The sequence below is a fragment of the Tachypleus tridentatus genome, chromosome 12, assembly GCF_004210375.1.
Source record: "Tachypleus tridentatus isolate NWPU-2018 chromosome 12, ASM421037v1, whole genome shotgun sequence".
In the NCBI taxonomy this organism is placed as follows: domain Eukaryota; kingdom Metazoa; phylum Arthropoda; class Merostomata; order Xiphosura; family Limulidae; genus Tachypleus; species Tachypleus tridentatus.
The window spans coordinates 55,742,160-55,755,584 of record NC_134836.1 but is presented as its reverse complement, the minus strand read 5'-3'; the positions used below and the strand labels follow the sequence as shown (position 1 = coordinate 55,755,584).

General features: G+C 35.3%; 1 long non-coding RNA gene across 1 annotated transcript in view; it reads left to right on the top strand.

The window, feature by feature from the left end:
• The first annotated feature begins 606 nt into the window (after window positions 1-606).
• The window catches only part of LOC143235123 (uncharacterized), a 43,656-nt gene continuing 30,837 nt past the window's right edge, over window positions 607-13,425 (top strand). Inside the window, exon 1 of the long non-coding RNA XR_013018928.1 lies at window positions 607-800. This is a non-coding gene — a long non-coding RNA (uncharacterized LOC143235123). The remainder of the gene's footprint in view (window positions 801-13,425) is intronic.

The window sequence follows — 13,425 nt, the reverse complement described above, 5'->3', positions numbered from 1 at the left end:
TACTTCTAATTCATATATATTTATCCTTCTATGTTTTCTAGAATGTTCATCTCTGGTTGTATCCTGTCATTATTATTAGCTTCGTCATAGATAATGTTGTTGTATTTCTTTATTTACCACACACGTTATAATTTCATCGTACTTTATATGTTTGAATAACTCGTCCAGAAGTCAACCTAAAGCACGAGAGTCATCAAACATTTCTGATCTAACAGACCAGTCTCATGTTGAGAAACGACTGTTATCTTGAACTAGTTTGGTATGATAAGTAATGTGATTTATAGCTCAACATAAACATTCATCAATAGAAGAATTACATGACTGATATACTATATCCCACTAAACAAAATGTAACATAATCTCAAAATAAACAGGACCAGTCTCATGTTGAGAAACGACTGTTATCTTAAACTAGTTTGGTATGATAAGTAATGTGATTTATAGCTCAACATAAACATTCATCAATAGAAGAATTACATGACTGATATACTATATCCCACTAAACAAAATGTAACATAATCTCAAGGTAAACAGGAAGTGTTTAATCAGTATATGTGACTCCTTCTGCTCAGTGTAAACAAGGAAAATAGTTTATTTGACGGTTGTTTTAGTTTCAGGTGTGATGAAGAAGTTTTTATTAAGTTTCTCTGTGGTTCTAACTTTATCCGATTCTATTATCGTTATTTAACGAAAGTGAAATCGTATAGACTCGTTATTATATTCGTGCTTATCTCAAAATAGGTCAAGATACAGTTTCCTGATAATAGTGAAGATTTGAAAACTCTACTATTTGACAGTATGTGAGTATCATAGAAAAGATGAATAAGGCAAATCTAGTTTTGGTTTGTTTTGAATTTCGTCAAAGCTAACGATGGCTATTTGCGCAAGCTGTCCCTAATTTAGCAGTATAAGACTGGAGGGTAGATGGTCAAGCCATCACCATCCAAGGGCAACTCTGAGGGTATTCTCTTACCAGTGGATAGTGGGATTGATCGTAAATATTGTAACGACCCTACGGCTGAAAGGGCGAGCATATTTGGTGTGACGAAAATTCGAACCCGCGACCCTCAGCCTGCGAGTCGAGCACATTAACCACTTAGCCATGCCAGACCAAAGCAAATGTAAAGCACACAAAATCGATAATACCAGCTATTTTTACCACACATGTAAGATTAAAAGGAAGTGTCTCGAAAAAGCTTGTAGTTCATGAATAAGGCCCGGTATGGACAGGTGGGTTAAGGCATTCGACTCGTAATTCGAGGGTCGCGGGTTCGAATCCTGGTCGCAACAAACATGCTTGCCCTTTCAGCCGTGGGGGCGTTATACTGTACGGTCAATCCCACTATTCGTTGGTAAAAGAGTAGCCCAAGAGTTGGCGGTGGGTGGTGCTGACTAGCTGCCTTCCCTCTAGTCTTACACTGCTAAATTAGGGACGGCTAGTGCAGGCAGCCCTCAAGTAGCTTTGCGCGAAATTCAAAAAAACGAACAAAGTGCGAGCAAGTCTAACTCACCAGCTCGTTCATGAACTTTGTTTGTTTTTTTGCTTCTCTCTGGGATATAAAAACTATCTTGTTGCAGAATTAAGTTTAACTAAGAATAATTAAGAATAACTTAGTTTCGCATTACTGCTTTCTCCTTCCTGACGCTTAGAGGGAAGATACTCCTTCCTCCTTCCTGCCTGTTTGTCGCTCAGAGGGAAGAGTGTAGATTCACAACCCCAAAAATCGGGTTTTGACATCCAGGTTGCACAATGTGTAGCTTTGCGTCTAATAGTATACAACGAAGCAGATAAATTATAAAACTATTAACACACACCCTTTACTTATTGTGAATAAAATCGGACGTGACACTTTATGTTTGTTGTTTCTGTTTCACAACACAGATCTATTTGCGTGTTCTATATGATAGCATAAATCAATGAAAACGACCTCTGATGTAAAAACAAGTTGAATCAAAATCATCAACGAATTTTCGTTTGAACTAAATCGCTTTAACATCTTAACCATTCGATATATGAAAACATCGATAATACAAGCAATGAAAACAATGTAGTTCGCACAATCAAAAGAATGAAGAACTCGATGTAGTCCTTCTATCGTATGTCCAAGACCGACAATTCATCAAAGTGAATCATCTGATCAATAGATCGTGTGGAGTTCATCCATACAAATCGGAATTGTTTCCTATTTCTCATAGTGTAAGAAAAACAAAGACTTCACGAATGGCCAGCTGGTTCCTCGGATAAATGTCCAAATGTGTTTATTTCTATGATCAACAAGTCGGAAACAAATAAATCATCGCTATGCTCGCCTCGCTTCCTCTATTTCGATCTAAAATGAGATTAATATTATGAATATTTATAAATTATTAAATATGTTGCTGGACTCATCCCCCTGGTACTGCACTTTATCTTAATCAAGAATGTTTTTTTGAACTGAGTGAAGAGATGGATCTATCTTTCAAAAGCACATTTCATTTTCTAACTACTAATCAAAATTAGCTTCACGGTCGTGCGATGGTTTTTATTGTCTTGAAATTATTACATGTTCTATAGTAATTTCTGTATGTTTTATTGTCTTGAAATTATTACATGTTCTACAGTAATTTCTGTACGTTTTATTGTCTTGAAATTATTACATGTTCTATAGTAATTTCTGTACGTTTTATTGTATTGAAATTATTACATGTTCTATAGTAATTTCTGTACGTTTTATTGTCTTGAAATTATTACATGTTCTATAGTAATTTCTGTACGTTTTATTGTCTTGAAATTATTACATGTTCTATAGTAATTTCTGTACGTTTTATTGGTTTTGTTAATTGTTATCAATGTTTGTTTTTATATTTTCTTGTGGCGTTAAATCCAAGTCTACAACAGCGAGATTGGGTATCAAATGAAAAGGATAATGTAAACCCATCAGAATTTTCATCATAATTGGGTCTGGCATGGCCAGGTGGGTTAAGATGTTCGAATCGTAATCCGAGGGTCGTTATAAGGTTACGGTCAATTTCACTATTCGTTGGTAAAATAGTAACCCAAGAGTTGGTGGTGGGTAGTGATGACTAGCTGCCTTTCCTCTCGTCTTACACTGCTAAATTAGGGACAGCGAGCGCAAATAGCCCTCCTATAGCTTTGCTGAATTCAAAACGAAACAAATTAAATAACTATACTTGATATATATACCATTCGATCTCAAGATTTGTTGTTCTGTTCAATAAACAGGGTTTAAGAGTTGATAAATATTTGCATCAATTTTTTTTTATGATATAGAATGGATTGGATTTCCATCCACATTGGTGACAACAAAATTGATACTGTAACGTTTGAAATATCATCAAAGATCCATTAAAGTCATCTTTATATACTCAGCCAATCACACGACGTGCTTGTACTTGTTTCAGAAACTCTTTGTCCATAGAATCATCCATGTTCCCCTGAGGCACCGAAAATACTTTGCACTCTATTCGTTTTGGAGAATATTTAGTTGTACCGTACACCAGGACTGATTTTGTTCTTTTAGCGAAAAAGGCTCGTGTTGAAAATCGATTATGGATCTAATTTCATCATTTTATTTTACATTTATTTCATAACAGCCGGAGCCTTAAGCTCACACCGTTAAGTAGAAACTTGTAATGAGAAATAGTTTTGAATGAATTATATAACCATAGCAAGACCCACATACTCCAGATATATATAAAATAATGCTTCAGTCGTTCGTTCTTGCTTCTGTATATACAAGTTTACATTGTCAAAACTTCAAGTTAATCCTTCTTTCACAGCTAAGTAATCTCTTTGCTTCAACTTTATAATAATTGAGAAAGTTTTCTTGACGTACAGTTTATAAGCATACAGCTGTGAGACGAAGTGATTAGTTTGTTGGTTTTTTTTTATTTTGGTTTCATTTTGGCGAATATATGCTTGAGTTAAAATAGGACTGAGAAATAATTTGACAGGAGGCGCTGTGTATTCTTCTTTTTCAATTTATTTTCCATCTGATTAAACAGTTTTTGCTTTCACATAAACGTGAATTTGTGTTAGCAGCCATATACCGTACTTGAAGTCCCAAGCTGCTAGCTTATCTTACGTTATTTTGTCTAACATCTATATTTGATCATATCCTGCGTTGGAGGAAGAAACAGAGAGAGAAAATGAAAGATATATTGCTGATATTCTGCAGTGAGAAGGCTTTTCGTAAGTGTTATGATTACCAGTTAAGTGTATTTGGGGAACAATGAAAACGGTTTCTGTTGCTTGCTTTGGGCGATCATAAGTGTTGGACAGTTCGTTATATTGACCAGTTTCGATCAGTTTAAATACTGGTCTCATCTCTAGCAATGATTTGTATTGTTCATTGCATAGACCATTATACAGTCCATTGTATAGACCATTGTACAGTCCATTGTATAGACCATTGTACAGTCCATTGTATAGATCATTGTAGAGTCCATTGCATAGACCATTGTACTTCTGCTACTCTTATTTTTTTAATTGAATGATATCAGAATATCTTTTAATAATAAAGCGAAATGCCTGATTTCCAACAGTTGTTTTTATTTAAATCTATATTTAACTAATAGTTTATCTCAGAGAAACTAGATGCTCAAAACAACACTAAATATATGACCAAACTGTCACAAACCTGCAAAATAATATAATATGGACCTTTCATGATTTTACAATTAAGTTTGACAACGAATATAACTTGTTACGATCACGAGTCTTTGTTCAAGGATATATCAGCACATGTTATCTTTCCTATTGATTTCAACAACCCGAAACCTTGTACGTAACGCTGTATCTTAAGTCTATTGAATGTTGTGTTCTCATCTCTAGCTTGAACTTAAATAATTCGTAACAACGGAACACTAACTACAGCAAGTTTACGACGTCACTATACATATAAAGTTAATTAAATCCACAGTTCATGTTAATACTATATGGGTCTAATGGAAATTTAGCAACATGAAGATTATTACAGAATCTTAATGAGAAATAAACCACCAGAGCAAATGGCATGGTGGAACTATCTCTCACCTGCACATTTAAATTTCTAATGACTAATTAAAATTAACTACAATGGCCTGAAGTGATTCCATTTGTCTAAAAGTTTTTATATGTTTTACGATAATTCATGTACACTGAATCCGAAAATGATATCCATTATTTTCGATCATGTACAGATATTTCACAAAACATAATAAGTATTTTTAATAAATGAATCATTTTTATTCAAATCTGGTCACATGTTTGTTATGCGTAAAGTTTTGATAACCACTGGCTATAGATTTCTCTAGACCAATCGCGACGTGAGTTTTATTGATCGTTTTAAAACCAGAACATGATAAATACAATAAGAAAAATATTCATTATTGTAAGAGAAATCATAAATTGAACTAAGTAAAAGTTTCTTTCTGCTGGTTCCTATAAATTAATCCTTACATGACAGAAGTAAATGAATACTATTTTCGAAATGTGCGTCGCCGAATTACGGAAAATCCGTCATTAAAACCAAAAGATTTTTTACGAAGTTTAAATTTGTTGGTCTGTGTTATTGCTGTTGTAATCGGCTTAAGAAAATTTTCTCTAATTTAAAATGGAGGATTCTGGTTGATCAGTTCGATCTTGTTGGAAATTGACTGACATGCAGAATACCCATTTCGCAACAAAGGATACATTCTACAATTGTTACTGGAGCAAAATCAAAATTCATACATTCTACAATTGTTACTGGAGCTATATCAAAATTCATACATTCTACAATTGTTACTGGAGCTATATCAAAATTCAACATCTTTTAGAAAATATGTATTAATAAGTTTGTCAGTGTGTTATTAAGAAAATGATTATTTTTGATGTATTAAGTACAACTGGTACGTGTTGACTTCAAAACTTTTGGTTGTTTCTATTTCACAGATAAATGTTTTAATTCATTATTTTTGATGTATTAAGTACAACTGGTATGTGTTGACTTCAAAACTGTTTGGTTGTTTCTATTTCACAGATAAATGTTTAATCATTATTTTTGATGTATTAAGTACAACTGGTACGTGTTGACTTCAAAACTGTTTGGTTGTTTCTATTTCACAGATAATTGTTTTAATTCATTATTTTTGATGTATTAAGTACAACTGGTACGTGTTAACTTCAAAACTGTTTGGTTGTTTCTATTTCACAGATAAATGTTTAATCATTATTTTTGATGTATTAAGTACAACTGGTACGTGTTAACTTCAACACTCTTTGGTTGTTTCTATTTCACAGATAAATGTTTAATCATTATTTTTGATGTATTAAGTACAACTGGTACGTGTTGACTTCAAAACTGTTTGGTTGTTTCTATTTCACAGATGAATGTTTAATCATTATTTTTGATGTATCAAGTACAACTGTTACGTGTTGACTTCAAAACTGATTGGTTGTTTCTATTTCACAAATAATCGTTTGTTGATACCAGAGTTTTAGTCTTTCTACATTTTCACATACACACCTTCTTCATCATTACCTCGATTCGTATTGATAGAATGTTCAACTTAAAACTTTTCAAGAAAATGTTTTTTTTATACGCAGGTGAATTTTGTTCAAGTTGTCTGTCAACACTAGAGACATCTATTGAGACCTCGCATAATTTCATTAATACACACTTATTCACTCTTATTAAACTTTATTTCTATGGTTAGTTTATGAAAAATCGTTAATATTTTAGTTTAATCACTGATTTTGTTATTGATTGGTTAAGCTTTGAGTACTATGAGGGTAAGTAAGGTTATGGGGCGCGACCATTCTCGGTGACACAGTTAACTTACAAAACGAGCTGTTTTGAGTAAATTAAGAACACACTTTAGTTTCAAACGTACGGTTCAATAGTTTCATAATATATCGTAAGACAGCAAATGTTTTGTTTCTGTATGAGTTTTAACACACTGAACGTCTTGTTTCAGTATGAATTGTAATTCGGCGAATGTCTTATTTCAATATAAGTTGTAACACACTGAATGTCTGTTTTCAGAGCTCAGGAAACAAAGACAACTGCACTTTTCATAGTTTATTAATTTCTTACTACCATGGTTACTCCCGTATAAACATCGTCAAGTACAGGTGAAACCATTGTATTAAATAACGTAATTTTCACACGTTCACTTTTCTTTCGCTTTTGTCTTAATTATTTAATTACAACTAGTAACGATTTAAAGTATTAAAGCATTGTTTGTCGGTGTAATGTTACGTTGTTCAGGTATTTAACAGTAAATTGAAATAGTCTAAAGCTTACATTGTTTCTGCTTTGATTTAAAATGCATTCGCAAGTTTGCACAAAAATGGTCATGTCTTATTATCTTTGAGCGGAACAATGCAAACGTAACTAAATAAGTTATACGTACAGAGGGAAAAAGACACGTACTTTGGTCATTATTTTTAAGTGGGTTTTAGCCGTCAACCAGATAAGCTTGCTACTGTCATCTAATGCTATCACAATCACCCTGTCTCAGGAATTTCATACCGTGTGGCTTTATAAAGCGTATAAATGTCGTCTTAACCAGTCTTTCGTTTGTTTTAGTTGGAAAGATTTATCTGACGTTTTGCTGCTTTGCAGAGTTACAGGATTATAACACACAAAACTCAGCGTTTTTCGAGTATGCCTCAGAAGAGTGACGTGAGCATTTTATTATTTTACTTTGACTTTTGATAAAATTTAATTGTTGTTTCTATGACCACCACAATGACCAATATTCATAAGGGCTCTTCTCACAATATTTAATCCAAAGAAAATAGAACATGTTAAGACAAGTAACACAAAGGATTGTTTTTGAATTTCGCGCAAAGCTACTAGAGGGCTATCTGCGCTAGCCGTCCCTAATTTAGTAGTGTAAGGATAGAGGGAAGGCAGCTATTCATCACCATCCACCGCCGACTCTTGGGCTACTCTTTTGCAAACAAATAGTGGGATTAACCGTCACGTTATAACGCTCCCACGGCTGAAAGGGCGAGAACGTTTCGTACGACCGGGATTCGAACCCGCGACCCTCTAATTACGAGGCGAACGCCTTAACACACTAGGCCATGCCGGGCCCGACACAAAGGAACAAACAACGTGTTTTTTGCGATAACTTATTGAAAGAAGTTCGTCTAGGTTCAATACTCAGTCTTTTAACCGACTACAAGCCGTATATCATACACATTGAATCTAACTTGTTGCTTTAAAGAGCTAACATATACTCTTCAAAAAAAGAAACGCAAAAGGCAAAATTTGAGACAAATTGTTAACAAGTTTATTGCGGGTAGTTCTGTGTGACATGTGTAAAACTTTGCACATTCACTGCTGAACATCCAAAGTCTGCAAAAGCGAAGTCCACGCTCACTAGTTGAAGTTTAACGTCACTCAACGTCAATAACGAGTAGGCCCCCCGTGAGCATCAATAACTGTTTGGCATCTCCTGCCCATAGAAGCGATGAGATAACGAATCACATCCTGTGGAATGGCTGTCCACTCAGCCTACAAAGCTGCAGCAAGCTGAGGTAGAGTCTGCGGTTGAGGTTGTCGCCGTCGCAGACGTCGGTCCAATTCGTCCCAAAGATGTTCGATGGGGTTTAAATCCGGTGATCTGGAGGGCCAGGGAAGAACGTTGATGTTGTGGTGTCTCAAGAAGACAGTGGTGAGTCGGGCTGTGTGAGGACGGGCGTTGTCATCTTGAAAAACGTCGTTGACGTTCACCATGATGGGTTGCACATGGGGCCTAAGAATCTCGTAGACGGTTGCGTACGGTACGGTCTGATCGGAAATTCTACGCAGCCTTGGTATGGTTGAGGCAGTATACGTCGCAGTGGTGGTCTTATATCGAAGATGACGTAACCGGATGTAGCGATCTTGTGCGGGCGTGGTCACACGAGGTCTGCCAGATCGTGGACGGTCACGAGTTGATCCATGTTGTTGGTGACGATTCCATAGCCTTGTGATGGTGCTTGGGTGAACATTCACAGCTCTGGCAACATCTGATCGAGATTCGCCTTTTTCCAAGAGACCAATGGCGTTGTTGCGTTGTGCTTCTGTCAAGTCTTGGCGTAACTGTATTGCGTGTCGGTGGCTTAACACTGAGCTATGGAAACCGAGAACCCGTCACTTTTATAGGGATTTTGCACATGTTGCATGTGCAGAACATGCAGATCTTCCAAACAAATTTATTGGACACGAATGCGTTTTGGCGAAAAATCCGATGTTTTCCTCCGTTTTCAAAGTGCACAACTTTTATTGTCATTTTGGTCTGACAATCAGTGCTTAACACGTGTAACATTACATACTCTGAGCTAATACGTTAATACATATATTTCTCTTTAAAATAACAAAAATATCCCTTTTGCGTTTCTTTTTTTGAAGAGTATATTACTTTGAACAATATTTTTTGTCAATAATCATTTGTTTTATACACAATAATTTACTAACGGATCAAAGTTGGTCCGGATCTTTTCCAACTAGAAGCCTTCCTCCTATTTAATAATCCCACACATGGCACAGTGGTATTTATGCGGACTTACAACACTAGAAACTGGGTTTTGATATCCGTGATAACCAGAATATATATAACTTATTGTGTAGCTTTGTGCTAAACTTCAAACAAACCAAACCGTTTTAATGATTCGAGGCACATTCATTACAATCACTAAAGTCAGTGAAGATGGTTAAACTCGAACTTTATTGAACTTCATTCTTTGATCCGGAAACATTTCATAATGTTGCCGTAATTGAATATTACTTTGTGGTCAATCTTATATCTTAAGGTAATTTATAATATTTTATCGTAGAGACTGTATAACCCAGCTTTTCACACTATTTTGATTCATAAACAGACTGTTGCATTTTTTTTTTAAAAAAAAAGATCAACCATGCGTTTTGCAAGTTCCATACGGAGTTTTTATTGGTGCATTTTCCGCTAAGATACTCAGTTAAAAAGAGAAATGGAAGCTATCAGTAAACGTAGAAATGATCCTTTCTGAGCGAATTAGTTTTGTTTTTATCAATTAATATATACTTAGCAGCTAACCCTTTCTATAACGACTTCTATTGTCATAGGCTTTGTTTTTATACATTTGTAATGGATACATAACCTTTAAGAATACTTAAAGTCATAATGACTAAATAAATATTGTTTGCTTTGATAAAAATCATCTCATGTCATGTAGAGAACGATATGGTTTATATATTTACACACTGCTCTGTATCTACTTAAATAACACACCTACACGTTTCCCACCACGATTGTTAGGCTGAAGTTAATGCTGTAAATTGATTATCGTGAAGTAATCCAGTCATTTCTCTTCCCAGAATGAGCTCTACCTTTCGTGTAGACTACCGTAAAGCTCTCTCTCAGTATGCTCTACTCACTCTATGGATAGGGACAGTCAATGTTTCCAATTTCCCAGGGGATATATGATGGAGGTTTGGAGTTACCCATTCACACTGGCGGTGATCTGTATTTAAAGATAATCATTGGAAAAAAAATTACTTAGACAAAATTCCATTTTTTTTTCCACTGGTTAAGCATTTCAATGGAGGATCTTTGACCACATAAAGCTCTTGTTACAGATAAAATATTTCGAGTTCTAGCACGATTGTAACCACGTTCATCAAAATATTTGATACGAGACTGGAACATCTGTATCAGTAATAAATGAATTTGTGACTTTTGAAACCGAATAATATATTTAGAATTTAAACACATGTTTTGTATTTATCTACCTCAGATGAAACTCGTTATGTGCAATATAAAACACTGATAAATTCAAGTGGGTCATAACGATGGAAAACAGCTGAGACACACGATTTTCTTGTTCACTGTTACTTATCATGTCGTCAATAATAGAAAGATTTAACTTATCAGACAGTAAGTGCTCAACAAAACCTTTACAGAAATATAATGTTGAGACTCAGCGATGTTATGTTTACGAAGGGTTAGAAATCCATACGGTACATTAAAAAAAATGACAGATAACATCACATTAATATGTCAAACCTTCGATAACAAACTGTATTTTACCGCTTCCTGTTGGGCCTAGTACTGAACGTGTAACTGACTGTTATAGATGACTACACATCTCAATAAACTACAACATCAGATGAAGATATTAAGCAGAACTCACGTTGGGTAAAACATAACATTTCCTTTCGATTCTTTGTGAACAAGAACAAAAACGATTCATTTTTAATCGGATTTGTCTTTAGGGCCTGATTCTTCGTTGTTAAGCGCAAACCTACACAATATGCTATCTACTTTTTTGTCCACTGCGGGTATCAAAACCAGATTTTAGCGTCGCAATAGGAGCACCTTCTACAACTTGACTTTGTCATTGCAATAAACAGTAGCTGTTTCTATCTTAGTATGCTCTTTCACATAAATTATGTTTCCTTTTTTGTTTTCAACCGTACTTCTATGGCTCCAAAATGAGTTTTGGCATATCAGTGATAACGAAAAAATATACTTGTAGAGAAACATATATATGTAAAAACGGCTGGTTTGGTTTGAGAACATTTTTATGTAGAGGAGCGAACAACGTTTCGACCTTCTTCGGTCATCGTCAGGTTCACATGACCGAAGATGGTCGAAACGTTGTTCGCTCCTCTACATAAAGAGTTTAAGCATATCTTAGCTACATATCATTGTTTCAAGGATTAGTATTATGTATGTATTGAGAACGTACGCGAACACATTTTCATGCTGTTTGTTTGTTTATGCACAAAGTTAGTCAAGAGACTATCTGTGGTCTGCCTACCATGAGTATCAAAACCCTGTTTCAAACGTTGTATATTTGCAGGTATACCGCCATGCCATTGAGGGGCTTCAGTACAACATCGACATGAACGTGAGCTCTTTGGGACCATGAATTTTACTTCTTTTTTTCAATTTTTGTGACATCTATATTACGCTGTATTTATATGACATCTCTCGTCCGATACAACTTGTCATGCCAAGTTTGATATATACATATAAAGGATACCAGGATATTACGTTAACAAAACTGGTTACTTGTATGTCAGACTGTAGCATTAAACCCATGATTCTTTCAACTGCGTGATTTCGCAGTGATGGACTTATACACTGCTTGTTTGTTTTGAATTTCGCACAAAGCTACACGAGGGCTATCTGTGCTAGCCGTCCCTAATTTAGCAGTGTAAGACTAGAGGGAAGGCAGCTAGTCAACACCATTCACCGCCAATTCATGGGCTACTCTTTTACCAACGAATAATGGGATTGACCGTAACATTATAACGCCCCCACGACTGAAAGGGCGCGACGGGGATTTGAACCCGCGACCCTCAGATTACGAGTCGAACGCCTTAACCCACCTGGCCATGCCAGGCCATTATAGACTGCAGACAGTATTATTGTAATTTTTCGCCAATTCCCAAATAGAAGATTGTTATTAGAAATGATTTCCGGAAACTTACACAGCGAAAACGTTTTGTTTTCAAATAACCAAATTGGATAACACAATTGCTACTATAAAATATTATGCAGTTTGCAGAGATGTGTTCAATTTTCTGTTTATTCATAGAACTTGCTTCACATTAATGGACTATAAATGTTGATGACAAAATTATTCGAAACTAAAAGTCCAGTAGAATAATCTAAGTTTTCAAATACAAGTAAAACTAATATCCTTTTATTAACTTGTTTAAAAGTAATAAGTTATATTTGAAATACTTGCTGATCGCCTGCAATGATTTTAGTGCACATAAATCAAGGTTTGTTTTAAAAATTATAGTTTTTTTATTGACTGTCGCCAATCCTCATGCGTTTAGTTATAATCTCTGAGTTTATCCCACATAGACTGTATATGTATCCACTTGTGATTTGCCTCTTCTAAGAATTCGTAACTGTGATCGTATTTACGTGCGATTCCTCCTTTTCATTTATGCACCTATGAATGTTGGGTCACATTGGAATACAGTCCTGTCTTAATCCTTTTATCTTGTTAGATTTTACAAGCTTTGGTCTGTGTTATTGGGAAATAGGTTTTTTATGGTTATTTTTCTTCGTATTCAGTATGCACGTTGGTATTGTTTTACAGCGGAATCTGAAGACATAGATATTTCAGTAAAGTTTTTAGGAGTCTGTATTATGTAAGAATGGTTGTAGTAGTTTCAATTTTGTATTCTAATCGTTTGGTTTGTTTTGAATTTTGCACAAAGCTACACGAGGGCTATTTGCGTTAGCCGTCCCTAATTTTTTAATGTAAGACTAGAGGGAAGGCAGTTATTCATCACCACCCACCGCCAACTCTTGGGATACATTTTTACCAACGAATAGGGGGATTGACCGCAAAAATTATAATGGCTGATAGGGCGAGCACGTCTGGTGTGACAGGCATTCGAACTCTAGACTCTCAGATTACGAGTCGAATGCCTTGATCTTTGGCCATGATTGGTCACAGCATTA